The following is a 25020-nucleotide window of genomic DNA, read 5'->3' on the forward strand; positions in this document are numbered from 1 at the left end:
TATTCAAAAGTATTTATCGCAACACATCCAAGGGATGCACAGAGCCTAGCTATATGGATGGCATCGGGATTCACACTGCCAACACAGGGCACTTCAACAACATAGACAAATTCCAAGTGACCAAAAGTTTTAAAGAACCGAATTGATTTATGGTTAAGCTTCTGCTTTTGTTGCTGAACAAACAATGAAACAAAGGTGTCACGTTTGTGCCATCTGTGGCCTGTCACAGGATAATAATGCTACAGAAATGGTGTGTGAAACCTGTACCATGCCTCACGGCATTTAGGGTAACGCTTGTGACAATACAGTGTTGGTTTGGTCCCATAGCACAAAAAAGGCAGCAGAATAAATCAACTGGTTGTCTATATCTCCACAACATTATCAGTGGTGCAATTCAATTACTCCCGAGTGAGGAGGTTTGCTTGCTATGGATCTGGAGGGCTATGCCGGCGGTAGCATAGCTACCAGTAAGGTCACCCATGCAGGACAGGCCAAAGGGGAGGAGCCACACGAAGTGTGTCCCACAATGACCTATCATTAGCCTGTCTCCTATCCTATCTTATCCTATCCTAAACCTCTTCTTTTTTCCTTGCCATTATCAAACCCCTGCCAGGGATACGGCGAAATCCTTAATGGCAGCTACGACCGAGGAGAACATCTTTGGTACAGCAGCTGGCGGAGGAGGCACCCTTTCCCTCCTAAAGGCAAATGAGGAGTGGAACAACTACCCTGTGGTGAAGAGGGATCTTCAAAGGCTGAGGGAGTAAACCATGAAAGAAAATCCTCAGATGCGTTAGGCTTAGCAGGCCAGCAGATGAGAAAAAGTTGTTATTGCTTTCAAATCAAAGAACGAGCCTTGGATTAAAAATACTTAACGTAGACAGCACTTCTTGTTCGCCTAGAACAAATGACAGCCCTTCACAGCCTGAAGAAAAACCAAGGAACGCAAGAAGATACACTAAACAAGAACAGAAAACTAGAACCCAACAAAAAGACAAAAACAAGTTGAGAGTGGGAACATTAAATGTATAACCTTGATAGGAAAGACTGAAGAGATTGTAGAAATGATGGACAGGAGAAATATTCATATCCTTGGATTGAGTGAGACCAAGTGGAAGGGAAAAAACTCTAAATTGCTGAGAGGTGGGTACAAATTGTACTGGCAGAGTCACAATAAAGAGGCAAAAATTGGAGTGGGGTTTGCGTTTCATAAAGACATTGAACCAGTTACAGATGTGAGCTTTGTAAGTGAAAGGATAATTAGAGCAAGAGTGAACTTGGGAAACAATAGTTTTACTATACTCCAAGTGTACGCACCTCAGCAAGGGTACAGCGAGGAAGAAAAAACGAAATTACTTTAAGACCTGGAAGACCAAGTAAGATAACTGGGGATCTGAATGCTCACACTGACACGGATAGAAATGGATATGAGGAGGTGAAGGGCCCTTTTTGATACAGAACACAAAATGACAAAATGTTGAGGGTGAGCAATTCTAAATCTGTGCATAAGGAATTATCTTTTAGTGAAGAATACATTCTTCAAGAAACAAGATAGCCATAAGATTACCAGATATGGCTGGGATGGCAAATCTAAGACAGTTATAGACAATATATTAACGGACAAATTAATTGGAGGAAAAGTAAGGGACAGTAAAGTCATACAAAGTGAGCTCTTGGATAGCGACCACAGGTTACTAGTCGCTGATCTAAATTATAAGATGAAAAGTTTGAATGCTGTAGAAAGAATGCCAAAAATTAAGTAGTGGAAGTTGACAAAAGAAGAAAATAAGAAAAGTTTCCAAAATCTAGTAGCACAAAAATTGCCAAAAACTGAAAGGGGTAGTGGAGAGGAAGAGTGGAACCTATTTAAAACAATAAAACATCAATAGTTAACAGTGCTGTGCACATATGCGGCAAAACAAAGGGTAAAGTGAAAGACAAAGAAAGCAGTTGGTGGAACGACAGAGTAAAAGATGCAATTAAAAACATAATCTGGCAAAGAAAAACATGGAGTTTGAAAAAACAAATCAGAACCAGGGGCTAGTACCAAAAGATGAACACAAGGCGACAACACTGGAGAAGGAATACGAACAAAGGAACTTCAAGCAAAGAGAGTTGTGAAAGAAGAAAAGGAGAAGAGTTGGGAAATATTCACCCAGAAACTAGAACAGGATAGCAAAGGGAACCAAAAACTGCTATATGGGTTATTGAAAAGTAAAAGATCTGACAGAGAAGACATAAAAGCGATTGAAACAGAGGATGGGGATATTATCAGGGACGTGGAAGGTATCAAAGAAGAGATGAAGAATTATTTTGAAATCTTATTGGATGGGGAAGGTGCACAAGAAAGGAACACCGAAATCATTGAATTAAAGAAAGAGCAGGAGCCAATCTCTTGGTTAGAAACTGAGAATTCCCTGAAAGAGATGAAAAGTGGGAAGGCAGCTGGAGTAGATGAGCTGATAGCGGTTATGATTAAAGCCACAGGAATCCATGGAATACAATGGTTACACCGGGTGCTGGGAGTGATATGGAAAGAAAACAAAGTGCCGGATGAATGGAAAAAAGGAATAAAAATACTATTGTTCAAGTAAGGTAGTAGAAAGAAATGCACCAACTACCAAGGAATCTTTAAGATAATGGAAACGGCTCTAGAAAAAAAGATTGCAGAAAATTCTAGAACACCAATTAGAGGAACAACGGCATGGGTTCAGAAGTACCTAATAGGGGAACAATAAATCTCAATTTCTTCCTCTGTCAGTTAATGGAGAAATACTGGGAAAAAAGAAAGGACTTGATAGTAGTATTCGTGCATTTGGAAAAAAAGCTTATGACAGTGTACCAAGGGATAAAATATGGAAATTCTTGAGAAAACAATGCTCCTGATTCATTAAATAAAAAAGTCCAGGTGCTGTACAATGGTTGTGAGATCAGTGTACAAGTAGGAGGTGGAAGATCAAAATGGTTTAAGACAAAGAGAGGTGTTCAGCAAAGCAGTTCGCTCTCCCCTTTACTCTTCATTACACTTATGGACACAATCATGAAAGAAATCAAGGAAGAAGAAAATGAAGAGCTCAACGCTTTTGTTTTTGCTGATAACATCGCCATTTGGGGAGAGACTGAAATGGAGGTTCAGAGGAGATTAGATTACTGGAACACAAAATTATAAAAAATTCAAGTTAACTGTGAGTAGGAACAAGACAGTGGCAACGAAGATGAGCAGGACACCCACACCTTGTCACATCATACAGGAGGGAGAGAAGGCTGAATGTGTGAAAAGCTTCAATTATCTGGGTAGTATCATATCACGTGATGGAAGTTTCAAGCTAGAGGTCTTAAACAGAACAACAAAAGGATCTAGCTTCTTCCATCAAGTACAAAATCTAATCTGGAAAAGGAAGTCCCTCAAAGGGCCAAACAGACCATGTATAAAACTTATCTCCTGCCAATAATGATGTATAGTCTGGAGGCCTGTGTCATAAATAAGAGTGAAGAGAATCAAATACAAGCATGTGAAATGAAGTTCCTTAGGTCAGCTCTACAAAAAACTAGGGCAGACAGAGCCAGGAATGATTATGTAAAGGGAGGCCTGCAGGTGACATTGACTACAGAGGAGAGGATGAGTGCTTTGAGATTGAAGTGGTTTGGTCATGTGAAGCAAATGCACCTGACCTGGACTCCACACCAGTATTTGGAGACAAGGTTCCAGCAAGAAGACCAATTGGGCAGCCTACAAAGAGATGGACAGACCAGGTTAAGGAAGATCTCAAGAGGAGCGGAGTAACATGGGATGTAGTGGAGAGGGAAAAGCTATACCAGGAGAGAAACCAATGGAGGCATATCGTTCACAAAGTCCCTACCTGGCTCGCTGGAAGGAAATCCTGATGCTGCTGCTGCTGATGATTATGATGAAAACTGATCATAGTTTTTGGCCACAATTAATTTCACATTTACCATTTGGCATTAACCCATTACTGGCCATTGTCCCTTTTTTGGGACACGTATATTTTACTTATTTCTACGTAAGCAATGGAGCTTTTAGCCTTTATTGTTGCACCCGTAGGTTCAACAAACTGCTATAATGCCTGTAAATGTAAAATAAATAACTTTTTTCTAAGTACTTCACGTCAGGAAAATTATAAACTTGCCAATTTTTTGTTCTCGCACTCGGCAGCACTGTATATCTGCTGGTAGTTCCTGGACGGCAATGAGCTGTGATTTAGTTGCCTGGGCATGTTCGTTATGAACATATGAATGTCTGTGTAAGATTAAGTATACTTTAGATTTTTTCAAGTAAGTGTAATATTGATATATTTTATGCGTCCCAATAATGGGACAATGGCATGTTACACTATCATTTATTGTTGATATGCCCTATTCTTGTATACACATCTTTTACAGAGAAGAACTGCATTTTACGTTCTTTATATCTGCTTTTTTTCATATTCTATTCGAATTTTACGATTCCAACAGGATAGAAACATGTGATTCTTGAGTTTCTCCCGGCGTATTTGATAATCAAAATATCCACGGGTGTACTGCTGGTCTATAGTGTCCAACGGGCACAATATTTTGGCAATCAAACATGTCGCCATCATCAGATAGAAACATGCCGCGTGGACTTACACTTGAAGAAATTCTAGCAGAACTAGAGAACCATCAAGAGAGTGATGATGAAGATGATGACATAGAACTGGCGATTATTCCACCCGATGCAGATGTAATAACAGATGAAGAAGACATTGTCGAAAATATACTGAACAAGGAGTCTGTTGTACAAGATGTAGCCGGTACTTTAGAGCTCATAACAAGCCGAGATGAAGCTAATGCTACAGTTGTACCTCCAGAAGCCAAAAGAAGGAAAGCGTTAGGAGATGGAGCAGAAAGTGGTACGTTATCTACCAAAAAATATAAATATAAGTGGAATAAATATCAACCCAAGTACACAAACACTAGTGAACCAGGGAAGAGCAACGAACATTATGTTGCGGAAAGTCTATCAAATAAGACAGTGCCCCAGGTGTTTGAGGATTTTTTTTCTGAGAAACTAATGGATACTATTATTGAACAAAGCGAAATCTATGCTTGCCAACATAACAAAATAGTTTTTTTGCTAACCAAAGAAGAACTAAAATCATTTATTGGCATACTACTTTTGAGTGGTTATCATAAGCTTCCCCATGAGAATATGTACTGGGAATAGGCTCCTGATGTCAGTCTTTCTTTACTCTTCAACTCCATGTCAAGAAATAGGTTTCAGGAAATAAAGCGATTCATTCATCTCAATGACAACTCAAAAATAGACAGAAACGACAAGATGTACAAACTGAGGTTGTACTTTGAAATGCTGAAAAAGGAATTTGGTAAATTTGGCGTATTTCATTCAGGACTCTCAGTTGATGAAATGATGGTACATTATTATGGCAAACATTCAGCTCAAATGCTTCTGAGGGAAAAGCCTATCAAATTTGGATATAAAATTTGGTGTCTTACATGTTCCAATGGCTTGGTTTATAATTTTTCGCCACACTGTGGCAAGACTGATAACAAACAGGAGCCTTTAGGTGCAAGGGTAATAAATGAACTAACCAGCATGATTCCAGAATCAGAGTATCCGAATTATAAGCTATTCTTTGACAACTTTTTCACCAATGTTGACACACTGATCACACTTGTAAAGAGTAAAATGAAAGCTACAGGAACAATAAGAGAGATCCAAACTAATGCATGGCCTTTGATGGACTCGAAAAGAATGGCAAAAGAAAAGGAACGAGGATTCTATGACTACATGTTTGACAAAGAGAACGAAGTTCTGGTTGTGAAATGGACAACAGGAAAGTATGAGTAGCGACAAATTACAGTACTATTACTCGTGTGAGTTCTACTAAAAGATACTCACAGACAAAGAAAAAGGAAATACCTGTTACAATGCCACATCTCATCGAAGAATACAATGCCCATATGGGTGGTGTAGATCTACTGGACAAGCAGATATAAGGTCAAAGAAATGATGGTGGCCATTATTCACACAGATTCACAAGCAGATATAAGGTCAAAGAAATGATGGTGGCCATTATTCACACAGATGATAGATATCTGCATAATAAACACATGGCGTGCTACCAAGTTGCTAACTCTAATGAGAAGCTCTCACCTTTGGATGTCCGACGAAGAATAGTGACGTTTTACCTATCAAAGAAAACAGGATCAGTACCCAAACGCAGAGGACCACAAGGAAGTAAATTGAAGGGAGGACGGGTGAGCACAGATGTACGACTACATCCAGGAAATCATTTCATTGTGCCAAGTAAAACACAGAAGAGATGTGCTTACTGCAAGGAAAAAAAAAAAAAAAAAAAAAAAAAAAAAAAAAAAAAAAAAAAAAAAAAAAAAAAAATTGTGATAGGTGCAATGTTGGTGAAAACGACAAGTGTTTTGCTTCATTTCATACTGAATAGACATTCAATAATATTAAAACATTCTTTATTTATTGTTTGTGTTGTTTCTTACAATATTATGCATGGAGAATAAGGTTGTCAATTTGGATAGCGCATTTGGCCAATGTCCCAAAAATGGTACAGTCTGTAGTTTTTGTTCTAATAAACTGAAAATTTTCAAAACAACTTTTTATTCAATTAATCACTCAGTGTAACGTATTTATGCATCAAAGTTTGCAAAAAATTATCTGATAGAGTTTTGGCCAGTAATGGGTTAAATCCCATTGTATTAGGAATCTATATAGTAATGGTATCACAAATATCGTGCCCCATTTTCTGGGAGCTTGGAACAGGGACTGTTTTAATACTGAAACAACATTATCTGTTTATTATTTGTATAACCCAAAAAAATGTGACATACTGTTCAGAGGAAGATGGTGGTCAGGAAAACAGTCACCTAACTTTTAAAAAAAGAGACTCTAACGAGGACAATGAAGCAGTTAACAATGGGGCAAGCAGCAGCAGCAGCAACAACAAAAAACAACATTACCATCTTCTTGTAGTCAATGTTTTAGTGCAACAGGATCAACAGCGATCATAAACTTCTTGAAAGAGATTAGTTTCTTACATTGGCTGTTTGTACAGATCCGTGGTCTAGGGGTAAAATCTTTGATTAGTAACAAAAATGTCCTTGGTCACGGATTCGAAACCTGCCACTGCTTAAATTTTTATTAATAATTAGCATTGGTGACTGAAGACTTCTGGCATAAGAAGTCACCCTCATTCTACCAATGACCTTGTCGAAAAGATGGGGTGGGAAACTGCCCCTAAAGGTGGAATAATCAGCAATGATCAATGGCATGAGCTTGGACATGCCACCTGCAACTGAAAAAGTATCATGATGATCTCTCCATTGGCAAAAGATTCCAGAACAGTTCCCCATTCAGCTCTCCAGGAGGGGACTGTCAATGGGGAGGTGACCATGAGAAAAGTTTGAAAAACCAACGAAAGGACAATGTTCTAAAAGTCAGGGCATGGAATGTCAGGCGCCTGAATGTGGTATGGATGCTAAAAAATCTGAAAAGGGAAATGCAAAGGCTCAATCTAGATGTAGTATGGGTCAGTGAAGTGAAATGGAAAGACAATAATGATTTCTAGTCAGTTGAGTATAAAGTAATATCAACAGCAGCAGCCATTGGTATAACGGGAGTAGGATTCGTTACGAATAGGAAGGTAGGGTAGAGAGAGTGTGTTACTGTGAACAGTTCAGTGATAGGGTTGCTCTTATCAGAATCGACAACAAAACAACACCAACAATGACAGTTCAATTACACATGCCAATGTCACAAACTGAAAATGAAGAGATAGAGAAAGTATATGAGGATATTGAAAGGGTAATACAAAGGGAGATGAAAATCTGAGTTATGGGGGACTGAAATGCAGTTGTAGGGGAAAGAGGAGAAGAAAAGGTTATAAGAGAATATGGCTTGGAACAAGGAGTGAGGGAGGAGAAAGACTAATTGAGTTCTGTAATAAATTTCCACTAGTAATAGCGAATCGTCTTTTCAAGAATCACTAGAGGACAAGGTATTCTTGGAAAAGGTTGGGTGATATGGGAAGATTTCAGTTAGATTACATCGTGGTCAGGCAAAGACTCTAAATTTAGATAATCCATTGTAAGACATACCTAGGAACAGATATAGACTCAAATTACAATGTAATAGTGATGAAGATTAGTCCGAAGAGGTTAGTCAGTAAGAATCCATACGCAAAGAAGTGGGATACAAAAGTACTAAGGAATGATGAGTTACACTTGAAGTTCTCTACGGCCGTAGACACAGCAATAAGAAATAGCTCAGTAGGCAGTGCAGTTCAAGAGGAATGGACATCTCCAAATTACAGAAGTTGGAAAAAAAAAAACATTGGTACACAGAAGATAAATGGCGAAGAAACCATGGCTAACAGAAGAAATACTTGAATTGATTGATGAAAGAAGGAAGTGCAAAAATGTTCAGAGAAATTCAGGAATACAGAGAAATTCAGGAATACAGAAATACAAGTCACTGAGGAATGAAATAAATAGAAAGTGCAGGGAAACTAAGACAAAATGGCTGCATGAAAAATGTGGAGAAATCAATAAAGAAATGATGGTTTGTTTTATTTTGTTTTAGGGCGGAAAAAACAACTGAGGTCATACACGCCCAAGTCAAAACTATAGAACACAAACACAGAGATTTGGGAAACAACTATATGTCAGTCCTAAGGGACAGAATAGGAGACATCTAAACAAGGCATGTGGAAAAAAACCATACAAAAATGGAGATCCAAAACTAAAAATTAAATGGCCTTCACCATATCTCTTCAGCGGATAAACAGTAAAACGCGGGCGACAGCCCACGTGTCATTTGCTAAAATGACTCATAAATCAGATGGCAAACCCAAAATGGAACGTACATTGGTAAAAAAGAAAAAAAGGGCATTCCAGCAGGTAGTGGTGGACAGTTAAACTTTGGGCACAATGTATGCAAAGTGGTGGGGCAGCGCCACTGAGAAAATGACGATGGCTAAAAAGGCAGTGTCCAATACGCAGGTGAGTTAAAATAATCTCCTCCCGGCAGGAGGACTGAGAGGAGGTGGTGGGAGAGGCTTAATAAGCCAAAGCATATTCCCGTAAAGGGAGGATCATTGGCGATGCCAAAGGGACACTACCGCCTGACAGACGACAACGAAGAGATCATTGGAGGAAATAGCAGTATTTGCGGGCTGAGATACGAGGAATGCAGCCTTGGCAGCAGTGTCAGCAGCCTCGTTTCATGGCAGACCAACATGACCAGGGACCCACAGAAACATGACATTGGCTCCACTAGGACTCAGCAAGTGACAGTTTTCCTGAACCCACTGCATTCACTGCACTAAGGGATGAGCAGTGTACAGCGCAGATACTTTGGAGGGCGCTGAGTGAGTCTGAGCAGTGGACACAATTGGGAAGGCTGTGTCACCAGACTTACTCCATGGCCTGATACAAGATGAAAAGCTCGGCTTTGAATACTGAGGAGTGGGCTGGAAGCCGATATCGAAAGACGCGGGTGCCAATGATGAATGCACACCCGACCCCATGGTCAGTCCGAGAGCCATCAGTGTATACAAAGGTACTAGAGCTAAGTTCCATGCAAAGGTTGTGAAACTGAAGGCGATAGACCGAGGCTGGAGTAATGTCCTTAGGAAGCGAACGATGGCCAAGGTTAACATGGGCCACTTTACGAAGCCAAGGTGGTGAAGGGTTCACACCCACAGGGTAAGTTGCAGGTAGCTTGAAGTTAAGTCGTTGTAGCAAGTGGGTAAAGCGGACTCCAGGAGGTAACAGAGAAGAGGGACGAGCCCCATACTGATGATATAAGGAATCATCAAATAAGGAAGCATACGAAGGGTAGTCACGCATGGCAGACAAACGGCTTGCATACTTGTAAAGGAGAAAGTCATGGCGGTAGGACAGTGGCAATTCAGCAACTTCTGCATACAGACTCAACCGGCTGGTGTAAAAGGATGCCATGTTGATGGATAGTGTTGAGACGGCTTAAGAGGGATGGGCATGCAGATGCATAAACAAAAACACCCATAGTCCAGTTTCGAACGGACAAGGGACCGGTACAAATGGAGGAGGGTGGTACAATCATCTCCCCAGGAAGTACCAATGAGGACACGTAGGACATTCAGGAACCATATACAGCGGGTGGTTCGATCCGGTCCCCAAGAAGTACCATTGAGGACACGTAGGACATTGAGGGACTGCGTACAGCAGGCTGACAGGTAAGAGGCATGGGAGGACCAAGAGTGTTTCCTATTGAGCATGAGCCCCAGGAATTTCTTAGAGTCAACAAATGGAAGGACAACAGGCACAAGATGTAGAGATGGTGGGAGAAACCATATGCGCCGCCAGAAATTCGTACAGACGGTTAAAAGTCAGTGGAAAAGCGAAAGCCATTGGTGATCCTTAAGGAGTGAAGATGACCACGACAGTGCTGAAGATGCTGCTCAGTGAGACAGGTCCATGGAGAACTGAAGTAGATGGTAAAATCATCGATAAACGAAGAGCCGGAGATGCCATTATAGTGTTAATGGCGATAGCAAAGAGGTTGAGGCACACCATTTTCCTGAATAAAGGTGTCTGATAAGGCAGAACCCACATGCACCTTGAAAATTCACTCTTGTAAAAATGCTCAAAGAAAACAGGGCAGGCACCCATGGAAACCCCACGTGTAAAGAGTACAGAGGATACCAGTTCTCCAGCAGGTGGTGCAGGCCTTCTCCAAATTGAAACTCACGTCCACAGCCTGAGATTTCCACAGAAAACCATTCATGACATGGGTGGACAAAGTAACGAGACGGTCAAGTGCAGAACACCGCGCTTGAAATCCACACTCAGTATTCATGAGTAAGTGGCGAGATTCGAGCCACCACACCAGCCAGGCAAGAATCATACATTCCATCACCTTGCAAACGCAACTGGTAAGAGAGGATGGGCGGTAGCTAGGAGGAGGTTTTTGTCCTTACCGGGCATAGGTATGGGTATGACTGTGGCTTCATGCCGGAGTCCAGGAAATGTGCCCTCAGCCGACATGTGTTGAGCAGAAAGTGCTTGCCCACATTCTCCACTCATTTCCAATGGATAAAGGCAGGGTGATAATAGGAAGAACTCGAAACTTCCGCAAAATGGTGGGCCAAGGTGTTGCAGATACCAACAGGATCCATGATGTCATCGGTACCTACTGTCAGGCCAGAAATGGGGGAATGGATTTTGGTTCCACAGAGCCATTGGAGGCTGGCCCACATGACAGAGGACGGTGTGTAACTGTTAAAAGAACTTGTGAATGAAATCCAACTAGCTCTTTTGCTATCCCGAAGAACTCGACAACACTTTGCACGCATCTGTTTATAATGAATGCGGTTTTCCAGCGTAGGGTGGAGGTTAAAAATATGAAGAGCATGTCTCCATGCGTGAACTGCATCACAGCAAGCCTCAGTCAACCAAGGGACTGGGACATGGTGTGGTAACGAGGAAGTGCGAAGAATGGAACTTTCTGCAGCAGTAAGTATATCACTGGTGAGATAGTCCACCTGGTCATTGCAACTGGGAATATCTTGTTCTGTGAAGCCCTAAAAAGCAGCCATTTGGGCATGCATGTGGATGAGGTAGGAGTCAGCACGTCGAGAGCACACGGGAAATGGTTGCTCGAGGAGGGGTCAGAAAGAAAGGACCAGTCAAGACGATGGGCAAGCTGGGCAGTGCAAAAGGATAGGTCCAAATGGGAATAGGATAGTTCCAAATGGGAATAAGTGTGTGAGGAGTCAGAGAGCAAAGTGGGTGCACCAGTGTCAAGGCAGAAGAGGTTCAGTTGGTTAAGAATGTCAGCCAAGAGGGCACCTCTCTGGCAGGTCCTGGGAGAAACCCAAAGGGGATGGTGGGCATTAAAGTCACCGAGTAGCAAAAACAGTGGAGGTAGCTGACCAATAAGCTGAAGGAAGTCTTCCCTGGTGACATCAAAGGGTGGAGGTACATAAATTGTACAGAGGGAGGAAGTCAGGTCGGGAAGGAAAAGGCGAACGGCAACAGCTCGAAGATGGGTGGTCAGGGAGATGGGTTGACTGTGAAGGTCATTCCATATAAGCAGCATGATGCCTCCATAAGATGGGATGCTGACCTCAGAGGGAAGCCCAAAACAAATCAGTAAGTAATGTGGAAGCTCAAAGTGGTCTTGAGGGCGTAATTTAGTTTCCTGAAGGCAAAGTACAAGGGGATGCTGTGATGCTAGAGGCAGCTGTAAATCCTCTTTGTGGGACCGAAGACCATGAATGTTCCATTGGAGGACAGTCATGAGAAGGAAGAGATGTGGGGGTGACAACTCCGTGTCTGCTGAGGGACAGCCAGTGGAGAGTCGCTACTACAGGGCACAGAAGCAGGAGGATCCTGCTCCATGGGGTCCACAGAAGCATCGGAGTGCTTGTGCGGCTGGTCGGTGGAGTCCAACGCTGAAAAATGGTTGGTGGTGCACACTGGTCAGACAGAGGCTGGCCAGGCTAAGCGACCACATGGCGACACTGTCAAGCAGGATCTTTGAGTTGGTGAAGGGATGACCATTTGTCTTTAGCAGACTTCTAGCCCTTCTGGTTAGAGAAAGACTTGGGTGTTGTTTGGCAGGAGGGATGGAGGAAGTCTTCTCAGGAGTACTCCTCCTGTCCTTTCCTGCCTGCCGGTTGTGTAGTGGGTAGCTTCGTCCCTTTAGGTGAGAGTTTGACAGTTTGTTGCACAGCAGGACGGGAGGGGGGGGGGGGGGGGCAATGCTACCTTGACACTGGGTGACTTCACAACCTTAGAGCCAAATTTGAGGTCGCATGTCTGCATAGCCATGTCCATCATGGAGCGAAGGGTAACAAGAACAGAACTATAAGTGCCGAAGGGAGAACACAGGGTAACTTGCAAGCTACTGGATAAGGCACTTTTCCTTTACCCAAATCTCTTCAACAGCCCTCTCATCTAGATACACGGGACAATCCCAGGAGGAGGCAGCATGGCCACCATTGCAGTTGATACAGTAAGGAGGAGGAGCCAGACACTCGCCCTCGTGTGCATCCCTGCCACATGCTACGCATTTGTCTGGGTGTCGACAAGATGTTTTAGTGTGAGTGAACCAATGACACTGTTAACAGCACATCAGATTCGGAATGTACGGCCTGACTATGGTGATTTCATAGCCTGCTTTAATCTTGGATGGCAGCAGCACCCTATCAAAGGTAAGGAAAAGAGTGCGGGTGGTCACCAAGGAGGACTCTACATTTTTCCTTGCACGATGGACGGCAGTGACATCCTGATCAGAGAGGTAAGACTGTATTTCAGACTCGGTTAGATCGTCAAGCAGCCTGGTGTAAATTACACCACGGGAAGAATTCCAAGTTCTATGTGACTTGACACGAACAGGTAGCCGCGGGGAAGCGAGGCAACAAGTAGTAGTTTTGCTTGAGCATCAGAAGCCGTCTCCAAAAGCAAAGTGCCATTCCATAAACGAGAGCAGGATTTCACAGGGCCAGCAATGGCATCAACACCTTTCTGAATAGTGAACGGATTGACCACGGTGAAGGACTGACCGTCTTCACTATGTAATACCACAAGGAAACGTGGTGCAGCGGAAAGGGTATCCGAATCAGTAGCCTAATTACATTTACGTTTTATTGACGTCGATGGCGAGGATGAGTGACTCAACACGACGAAATCCCCCATGTCTGTCAGCTTCTCCGATGGCACGCTCCTTCCAACTGGAGGCCCCCTTCACAAGGGGGCGCACCCGCCTTAGGCGATTGTTCACACCTCAGGTCACACCTCGCTAACACCTGATGTAGGAACCAGTGGGCAATCAGGGAAGGTTACAGCTCAGGCAATCATCCCTCCCTGAGCCTGGCCTGTACCAGGGAGTATGTGTGAAGCCTACCTGTCTACTTGGGGCTGGGAATTACACATTACCTGGTCACCTTTTACATGTCAGACTAATGGGCTGGGCTTCAGGAGTGCACAGGGAGGAAGAAGAAAAAAAAGGATCCTCAAACGCCAAAGCAGAGTAATGAGAGCAGAAAGAAAACAAAGAAAGGAAAAAAGGAGCCAGAAAGAAAGTTGAGACTGTTCGTAGGTCAGCAACAGAATGCAGAACATTCCCAGTAATACCCCAGCTATGTTCCCCAGGGGAAAGGAAAACGAATAGCAAGAGTATAGACATGCAGCATGGAAGGGAAAAAGTGCTGCAAAGGCTGGGGTCCCGTGGTAGCCAAGCACGAACCCGCCAAAGAGTGGTGTGCCCCCTGGGCGAAGAAAGTAATGATGGTTGGCAGCACTGAATCAGTATACAAGAAAGTCAAAACAACCTTTGAAGAAATTAAAAGCAAGCGTGGTAACATTAAGAGAGCAACAAGAATTCCACTGCGAAATGCAGAGGAGAGAGCGGATAGGTGGAAAGAGTACATTGAAGCCCTCTATAGAAAAAAGATATGTCTCATGTGATAGAAAAAGAAACAGGAATCAATTTAAAGGAGATAGGGGATCCATAATAGAATCAGAATTTAAGAGAGCTTTGGAGAATGCAAGTTCAAATAAGGCTGAATCATTGGGGGAAGTGGCAACAAAACAACTATTCACGTGGCTGCCTGGAATGTACGACTCTTATGACATACCATCTGAGATTCAGAAAAATATCATTCACACAATTCTGAAGACTGCAAGAGCTGACAAGTGCGAGAATTATCACACAATCAGCATAACAGCTCATGCATACTCCAAGTTGCTGTCAAGAATAATATACAGAAGAATCAAAAGGAAAATTGAGAATGTGTTAGATGACTATAAGTAGAGGTCTGCGCGGATAAGAAAAGTGCAATCCATATCCACACCGCATCCGCAAGGTCCTAATCCGCAACCGTGGCAATTAATCCACATCCGCAAGTTCCTTATCCGCATATATTTAAGTTTTGAATGAGCAATTAATAGAAATAGTAATACTTAGAATTATGGTATGTAATGACATAGTTATTGTTAGGGTGCCATTTCTGCTACAACTTAACTATGTTTTATAAATACTAAGATGGTATCTGTTCTTTCGGACATGTCCGAAAGAACAGATACCATCGGTGACCATGCAGCTCGTTAGAATGAAATTACAATGAAATGAACACCCTTTGTGGCTTACAGGCGTTGCGTTGACATACGCCAATGGGGGCAGATGAAAATGTATGCCCCGACCAGGACTCGAACCCGGGATCTCCAGCTTACATGGCAGACACTCTATCCATCTGATGGTAGACAGTGGGCAGGTTCGCCACCCAGAGAGCACTTCACAGGCCACACAAAAGACACGGTCACGGGAACGGATTAGGCGCAGGTCTCTTGGGTACAGCTACATCGGTCGTAGCCAGGGGCTGAGGACAACAGACATTTGCTCTACCCTGGCCCTGCAGGATTCCAAGAATGTCAACAGACTTGAAGTTTTCAACTAACATTGCAACATACGTACTGGGCAGATGCCTTGCTCATTATCCGCAGATGACGCGCGGATATCCGCGCCGGTCGCGATTTTATCAGCCAAGTAACAAATACTGCGGATATATCCGCGGATATCCGCATCCGCGAAGACCTCTAACTATAAGTTTAGCCTTAAGAAAGGTAAAGGCTCCAGAGAGGCAATTCTGACACTGCGGTTGATAATGGAAGAAAGACTAAAGAAAAATCAAGACCCGTTCCTAGGATCTGTCGACCTGGAAAAAGCGTTTGACAAATGTAAAATGGTGCAAGACGTTTGAAATTCTGAGAAAAATAGTGGTAAGCTATAGGGAGAGACTAATAATAATAATAATAATAATAATAATAATAATAATAATAATAGAGCCAAGGGGGAAAAATGATAGTGGATGACCAAGAACGAAGTGCTTGAATTAAAAAGGGTGTAAGACAGGGACATAGTCTTTCACCCCTACTGTTCAATCTGTACATTGAAGTATCAATGATGGAAATAAAAGAAAGGTTCAGGAATGGGATTAAAATTCAAGGTGAAAGGATACCAATGATACGATTCGCTGATGACATTGGTATGCTGAGTGAAAGTGAAGAAGAATTGAATGATTTGTTCAATGGAACGAGGAGTCTAACGAGTACAAAATATGGATTGAGAGTAAATTGAAGAAAGATGAAAGTAATGAGAAGTACCAGAAATGAGAACAGTGAGAAACTTGACATCAGGATTGGTGGTCACGAAGTAGATGCAGTTAAGGAATTCTGCTACCTAAGCAGCAAAGTAACCAGTGACGGACGGAGCAAGGAGGACATCAAAACCAGACTAGCACTGGTAAAAAGGGCTTTCATGGCCAAGATAAGTCTACTAGTGTCGAAAATAGGCCTTAATTTGAGGAAAAAATTTCTGAGAATGTACGTCTGGAGCACAGCATTGTATGGCAGTGAAACTTGGACTGTGGGAAAATCGGAACAGAAGAGAATCAAAGCATTTGAGATGTGGTGCTACAGATGAATGTTGAAAATTAGATGGACTGATAAAATGAGAACTGAGGAGGTTCTGCACAGAATCAGACAGGAAAGGGATATGTGGAAAACACTGACACAGAGAAGGGACAGGATGATAGGACATCCGTTAAGACATCAGGGAATGACTTCCAAAATACTAGAGGGAGCTGTAGAGGGCAAAAACTGTAGAAGAAGACAGAGATTGGAATACATTCAGCAAATAATTGAGGATATAGGTTGCAAGTGCTACACTGAGATGAAGAGATTGGCACAGGAGAGGACCTAGTGGCGGGCCGCATCAAACCAGTCAGAAGACTGACAACTCAGAGCTGGATATCATTGCTACAGAAAAACTTTTTAAAATATATAAATCAATTTATTTATCTGTCTGGCATATGGTGAAGCATGTCATATGAATTAATTAACCATACATAATATAAATACAAACATGTATGTATATAAGACACACAGGATATAAAAAATAATAGCTATAAACACACATAAAACAATAAAACACAGACAAACACAACTACAGCCAAATGTTCATGTTGTGATATGTTCTACTAGCATTCCATTAGCATACAGGAATATGGAGTAGTCATCAGAAAAGGCTGTCACTTGGCAGTCTTCAAACATTTGTTTAACCATTTTCATAATGGCTTGACAATCACACTTGGGAGAAATTATTTTCTCCTATATGTACAATGAGTCAGCACACCTACAACAGCCTGTTCAAATTCTACCTCAGGTAGACCAGGTTTTGCGAGGCTTATCAAACCTGGATGGTGAGGTGATGGGACAAGGCATATTACAAGAGACAGAGGTTGCCTGTTCAGTCCACACCTATTTCCTGTGATCAACTGACCTGCATCCATTTTCACCCAAAATTGTTGTACTCTTTACAGGGTGGATCTGTAGAGCGGAGGCTGGTACTTTCACTGTTGAGGGTACCTTGGTAGGTTTGTCGAAGACAGTTGTTCTCAATCTTTTTGAGTTCTCCATGATCTAATTCTACAAGAGAACACTACACAATGATTGATATAACAAACTTTATTAAGTCTACAAAACTATTTATTATAATTGGTACACAATAACGGTCCAACAACACATATGCAGATGTAAACACGTAACTGAGTTAGAGCTGGCCCAGTCCATCTCTAAAACCTGTCAGCAGGCCAGTAGACTGTACGGACAAGAGGCTGCACACGCAGCATCCATGATAGGAAGACTCTGACGGTTGTTGAACTTCAATCTGTGTCTGCTGACTTACGTGGTGAGCCTACAACTGCATGCCTGCATCTCAGATGTGGATATATGTGAGTCACTACAGCCCTACCCCTCAGGGGGATGGTGTGTTGTTAATTCCTGGGGAGTATTATGGATAGCTGTGATGCGGAGATGGTGTTCACATGCACGGAGGCTCCAGAGGCAAGAGAAGTAAGCAACTCCTGATCACCAAAGACCTGGGGATATGGGCCAAATGGCTGGCATAAGGCGAGCCCCGTTAGCCCACAAGAGAACAGAATCAACAATGAGCAATCCAAATCGGAATCCATGGTGATGTCCAGTGGTGGTGTGGAAGGTGGAGTGACACCGCCACAGGTTGAGGCTTCTCCTGTAACATTGGACCAGAGACGGTATGCACTCCAGCTGGTGTGCCACCAGAACTGCTGCCAGAGTCTGTGAAAGCATAGCCTCTTCAGGCAGAGCCACTGCAGCAGTTGGAAGAGGAGGCTGGAACCATTACAGGTAAGTGGTGCCCAGTGGCCGGGCTACCAGTGATGGTGGTGTTGCAGCCGGAATGGAGGGTGTGGATGCCCATCCAGATGGAGCTGATTTAAATGGCACCAGAGCTCTTGGACCCTTGTCTGTACAATGTAGAAGTGGTGGCCATTCTTGCAAACGATGGCTGCCAGTATCTAGCAGGGCATCAACCAAAACCACATGCCCAGACTGCTGCCTCGATGTAAGATCCAGTATGCTGGAACACTATGGTGGGCGAGATGCAGGACGGAGGAGACGGAGCAGCTCCTTTGCTTGTGCCTAGGGAGAATCTCGTTGGGTCACAAGAACCCATCGGACTCGTACATTAGGCTGACAGAAAAAAATTAATGACTCTTTGTCTTTTACATATTTATTCATCTGGGTCTTAAAGGTGCAAACCTTGCACTCAGCTTCCCCATTGGATTGTAGATGAGGAGGGGAGTGAACATGGCAAATGCCTGAATGTACACAGAAATCATTGAACACCTGAGACAGGAACTGGCTCAATTGTCAGAAACTAGGGTAACTGGAAGACCTATCACAGGAAATTTTTTGGAAACACCTTGAGTAGTGACTTCAGTAGTGGCCTAGACGAACCTGAGCACATATGGGAAATGCGAAAATATGTCAATGACAATGAGCAGAACACATTCAGCAAAGGACCTTAAAAATCAAAATAGATGCATTCCCAGGGTTGGGTTGCTGGAGGCAACGAAGAGAACAGTTACCTGGGAGCCGCCTCTTGAATACACACTGGGGACAAGCAGCAACTAAGTGTTCCAGCTCTCAGTCAACGGTGGCCTGTAAACATGTTTGGGACAGCCATGGCCTTGGTCTAGAAAGCACCCCAGTGACCCCTCACGTAATAGCTGTAAAACCTCCCTCCACAAACGCCCAAGAGTGACTGTCCAGAGAGCTGTGTTGTCCGTGGAGATGAGAAGGATACAATCTAACATCAAGAGACGATGGTGCCAGGCAAAGTAGTTGTGCAGCGGACTGGACAAGCACCCCAGAGGACAAGCAGACCAACCCTGTTGGACCGGGCAAACTATCTGCTTGAAGACAGGGTTGGCAGCAGTTGCCTTGGCACTGGTCAGAAAACCATTTACTAATTGGTAGGAGGAGACATCCAAATGTTAACATACAAGCTCTTTCTGATCGAACTTGGGGTCTGGGGCAATGGGCAGCCAGGATAAGGTGTCTGTGTTGGCATGGCAACCCGTGGAATGAAAATGAGTATCATAATTGTAACACTGCTGAAACTTGTGGGCCATCATATTGGGGACTCAGGTGGATGAACTAAATTATTTAATTAAGGGCTTGTGGTCAATAATTAGTTGGAATTTGGTGCCATACAAGAAAACATGAAATTCACAATGGTTAGAGCCTCCTTCTCGATCTGAGAGTACTGAACCTGTGCCGGGCTAAGAGTTTTGGATGTGAATGCCAGTGGCTGTTCCAGGCCATCTGCATTCTGATGGGCACAAGATGCAAGATGTGCTGCAAGATGTCGCAGCCAAAACCAATGGTTTGTCGGAATCAAAGGCACAGTGTCAACCAGAGGCATTCCTTCAGCATGGTGAAGGCCTAGTCACTCACTGAAGACCAGACAAAGGGAGCACATTTGCACACAAGAAGACGCAGTGGTGCACGATGGTGGATGCCCTGGGATTGAACCGGCGGTAATAGGAAATTTTACCTATTTAAAAAAAAAAAAAAAAAAAAGAAACATGGTTCATGCAATGATGAGCAATGCAGCAGGCATGGAATGACCCTGCCAAGACTCTCCATGGGTTGATACAACATAGCCCAGATACTAAGAGCCTGTTGGAAAAATTTTAACTTCTGATAGATTGCATCGCAGACCCATAAGCCCAGAGCTTTCGAAGGGGGCCCGGGGGTTGTGCATGTGGTCAACTGCTGATATTGATGAAGTCCAAATGGCATTTTATTGACCATTATATGCTTGGACTCATCATCCAGAAGAAAAGATGTCAAAGAAAAGGTATCAAAGACGAAGTCTGGAAAAGAATTGACCCCCCTGCTAGGTGTATGAACATTTCCTTAAGATGTGGCACTGGGTATGTGTTGACCATGGACTGTGAATTCACAGTGGCCTTAAAATTTCTGCAAAGGAGTGATTTACAAGAGATTTTCTTAATGATGACAAGGGGCGTGGTCCATCGACTAAAAGAAGTGGGACCTACAACCCTGTGAGAGGCAAGCGAGGCCAGCTCCACCTTGGCTTAAAGAGCCAGGGGACTCTGCTTAGCACAAAAATATTCTAGGACAAGCAGAGTGCTTCAAAGTTATGTGGGCTTTAAAGTCTGAGGTGCACTCTAGGCCTCCCGAAAACATATCCTGAAATACTGAGCACAGAGATTCCAAACACTGATAATGGACCTCAGCAGGTAGCTCCTGTATGGAGTCCATGACCGAAATGCCAAAGGCTTGAAAGGCATCAAACCCGAAGAAGTTTGCTGAAGTCATGTCCTGCATGACAATAAAAGTAGCATGTTGAGTCACTGATTTATAGGCTACTTCCACCATGAACTGGCCAAGCAATGGGATTTGCTGTTTACCGTATCTCCTCAGATATCTGTTTACTGGAAACAATTGCAGAGAGCCAAGGTCTGAATATGTTTGAGCATTAATCAGGGAAACGGCTACACCAGTGTCCACCTGCAGATGCAGCCGTCACAAGAGAACCAAATCCTCCCTAAAAGCTTGCTGGAATCACGGTCGGGAAACAGCCCAGATAACGACACTTCCTGAATATCCATAACTGTGGTCTTTGATGCTGCATTTTGTGCAGCTGAGTGGCAGACTACCACAATGTGGCCTTTTTTTCTGACACAACAGAGTGCCCAACACTGGGGACACACTGATCTGTCATGTTTGGAGTAAAACGACATCAGCATGGAGCAGCGACTGAGATGCTGCGTACCTGCTGTGCATGAGCCGCCTAACTGGATGGCCTGTTACCAGACTTTCTTACCCAGGCTGAAGTGGAGGATAACACTGCAAACCATGACATCTTAATATGACTCTCTTGACTTGTCCATGACAAAATATCGCTTGCAACTAAGGCTGTGGAGGGTCACAGCCCGGGCACGATAAGACTGATGCGTGCTTTTTGCATTGGCGAAGTTCACCCCAAGCAGCCACTATGTGCATGCGGTGATGGTACTAGGAAGATGACAATGAACATAAGGAGTCAAATGACAACGAGGTAGCTTCTTGAAATGGGCTTGCAATGGGAATGCTGGCAAAGGAGCGAGAGAGAGAGAGAGAGAGAGAGAGAGAGAGAGAGAGAGAGAGAGAGAGAGAGATATCAACTGCACAACAAAAAACACGAGGAGTTAGGAAGCTACTCATCACTAATGTGTTCTACTACCACAAGAAAATACCACACAATGAGTGACACAAAAAACTTTATGAAGTCTAGAAAACTTATTATAATGTGTACACTAGCCAGGGAGTGGCTCACAATAACGGTCCGATAACACACACGCAGAGGTAAACATGTAACCAAGTTACAGCTGGGAGGGCCCATCTCTGAAAGCAGTCGGGAGCCCGATACAGTGCGTGGAGGAGAGGGTGCACCTGCATCCATGAGTAGGGTCAAACTTCTCACTGTATCTGCCAACTACTGTGGAATGCCTCACAAATGCACAGCCAGATCTTGGGTTTAGATCTATGCAGGTCACTACACACTAATGAGTGATTTCTGTTTTCACAGACGGAGAGGAGCTACATTGCATAGTGCTGGTAGCCAAGAAGTTCGGTCTCCTTTAATGTGTCTGTTACAAAGGGTGTAGTTTGATTTAGCTGGACATCAATGCAACTAATGTTAATACCGTTGATCCAAACTGGTGTACGACATTCTGCTACGGGATGGACTAGACGTACAGCTGAAGACCGAAAGGGGCACCTGAAGACCACAATGATGTGCCGGCAAGTTTCTGCAAGATGCTGCTGCAAGTTCCAAGTTTGGCAGCTGTGTTTGACATATGACTTTTGATGCTCAGTATTCTGTCCAAAGTGATGCCTGGATATTTTGGGTATCAACTGGGGGACAATTGTTCATTCTCAATGTAAATACCGATTTCTCTGTTGGCTAACTTGCTGCTGAGGTGGAATGTAGACACTTCTGACTTTTTAACACTGGGTTGCAATCTCCAATGGCAAAAATATTTCCCAATAGCTGCTGGGTCCTTCATTATGATATCCTCTATGGCCTCTGTAACTCTACAACATACTGCCATGGCCCAATCATTGGTATACTTCAACTTCCGTGAGGTGGTTTCAAGCATATCAGATATGTAAAAGCTCAGTAACACAGCAGCCGGAACACGTACCTGTGGAAGACCATTGTTCAGCTTCAGTTGAGTGTTCAATCTATTACTCACATTCACTTGGCAGCATTTGTTAGAAAGCAAGGCACTGTCGAGATTGATGGTAATTTCTCAGGGTGTTGCTTTCATGAGTTTTAATATCATGCTCTCACCAAACTGTGTCACAAGCTGCACTAAGATCAATAAGCACAGCTGGTGTTTTCAGTTGTTTTTGGTAGCCTGCTTCTATGAACACTGTTAATGAGGGAACTTGATCCGACTGCTTCAATGATGGTGAAATCTTGTCTGTTCAATTGAGAAAATATCTAAGGACTTATTCCACTGTGACGTAATTTTTCCAATAGTTCATAATTCATGCTGAACAATACAACTGATCTAAGGTTCTGTGAGGAATAATTGTTTTTTTTTTTTCAGATTTTAAGATGGCAGTGACCTTAGTATTCTCGGGCTGATGGGAAACACTGCTTGTCTACAAGACATCAGTGAAAAATCTGTCAAGCCACTTTCTGCCATAGTTACTGAAATATTAGAGTAATTCGGTACGGATGTCACTGAAACCAGAAGCTATCTCTAATTTCATTCCCTGAAGAGCAACAGTGATTTCTCTCATGTTGAAGGAACCAAGTAGCTGGTTTCTGTGTTGTGGAGTGTTTTTCTTGTTGGTTTAGAATTTTATGTAGCTGCTGGCTTTCTCCTTGTAGTTAAAGCTGAGGCAGAACACTTCATGAGATCTGTCACTTAACGTAATATCTAACATATTTATCTTTGTCTATTAATTTAGTCACATTAACGTACAACTATAAACAACCTACTGACTTAAAAACACTCAAAATGTTTTTCCTCTTTAAAAAGAAATAAAACTTCATTTTTAAAAACAAGTATTTTCAATTTTGTTGTTTCATTTCAGGTAAATTGTTCTAAACAGTGTTAGTCTACTTTGTATATCTCCATCTTATTAGCATCACATCCTGGTGAGAGAACTATCCTGCAATGAGTAGTCTTTCTATACTGCAAGATATCACTTTTATACATGTGTGTGTCACGATCCAACTTAAATAAACTTATTCAACTTATTTTTCGTTTATTTATTTAACAATTGTTTGTTTGCTTTGTTTTAACTAAGGTCATATGTGCCCAGGTCATAACCTTAGAACACTGAGATGACTAAATGTTAAATCCAATCAATGGAAGGAAAGAGAGCTAAGAACAAAGACTTCCTCCTAGTGAAACGTCCACACTTTATGCCTTAGGCACAATTGTGGTCCTGAACTAGAGGCTAAATGTCCTTGTTGGACCTGATGGCATGAATGTTCCGCAGGAGAAGAGACATAATGGGGAATGAGGAGGAGGGAACAATGGAAGGTAGTCACCACGGCAGGTCCCGTGTGTTGGCCTTTGAAGACTCACTACCTACAGGGTGCAGAGGTGGGAGGATCATGTCTTATGAAATCCATGGAGATGTTGGCATTCTCCCTGGGTCAGCCTACAGATTCCAGAGCAGAAAACTGGTACGTAGTGTGCACCAGCAAAATGAAGGTCAGCTGGGTGAGGGTATCACTCAGTGACACTGTTGAAGAGGATCTCCAAGTCGGGTAAGAACAAGATCATTTGCCTTTATTCAATTTCTTAGATCCTTTATGACTGGCAGACAGTTGTTGGCTGGAGGGATGTAAAAAGTCTTTGTGGGAGAATTCGTTATGTCCTTTCTAGTCTGCAAGTTGTGTAGCAAGTGATTTTGCTGCTGGGGTTAAAGATTCGGTGGCTTGTTGCACGGCTGTAGAAGAAGGAGGCAGGGATGCTACTGTGATACTAGGCAATTTTACAACTGCATTACTGAATTGGAGGTCTCAAGTCCACGTGGCCATGTCTTTCATGGAGCGAGGCATAGCAAAAATCATACTAAAAGTGCCGGATGGTAAAATGCAGGGCTTTCGACTAGCCAACAGCTTGCGAATGACATAGTAAGGTATTTTTCCTTCACCCGGATCTAATGGAAGGTCCGTTCAGTGAAATACAAGGGACATTCATGGGATGAGGCTGCATGGTTGCCATTACAATTGATACAGCAAGAAGAAAGAGATGGGCAATCATGCTTATGAGCATCCCTGCCACAAGTAACACGTTTGGCTGTATTTTGACAGGAAATGTGAGTGCCCGTTGACACTGGTAGCATCACATTGGGTTTGGAATGTACTGTCAGACTGTCATGACTTCATACTCTGCTTTGATGGAAGCACTAATCAATCAAACATGAGAAAAATAGTGCGTGTTGCATCAACCTTTCTCGTGACCTGATGGAATGCACTGATGCCCTGATCAGAGAGATAAGTTACAATTTCTACCTCAGTCAGACCATCAAGTAAACAAGTGTAAACAGCACCACATGAAGAATTCAGCATTTGATGGGCCT

At 43.0% G+C, this 25020-nt stretch overlaps 1 protein-coding gene and 1 long non-coding RNA gene across 5 annotated transcripts in view; one reads left to right on the forward strand and one right to left on the reverse strand.

The window, feature by feature from the left end:
- Nucleotides 1-23410, forward strand: part of LOC126335228 (uncharacterized) — a 143084-nt gene extending 119674 nt beyond the window's left edge. Inside the window, exon 4 of the long non-coding RNA XR_007564826.1 lies at nucleotides 23025-23410. This is a non-coding gene — a long non-coding RNA (uncharacterized LOC126335228). The remainder of the gene's footprint in view (nucleotides 1-23024) is intronic.
- The window catches only part of LOC126335224 (rRNA methyltransferase 2, mitochondrial), a 90574-nt gene that overhangs the window by 41196 nt on the left and 24358 nt on the right, over nucleotides 1-25020 (reverse strand). The window lies entirely within an intron of this gene.

The sequence above is a fragment of the Schistocerca gregaria genome, chromosome 2 (assembly GCF_023897955.1).
Source record: "Schistocerca gregaria isolate iqSchGreg1 chromosome 2, iqSchGreg1.2, whole genome shotgun sequence".
NCBI classification, from domain to species: Eukaryota; Metazoa; Arthropoda; class Insecta; order Orthoptera; family Acrididae; genus Schistocerca; species Schistocerca gregaria.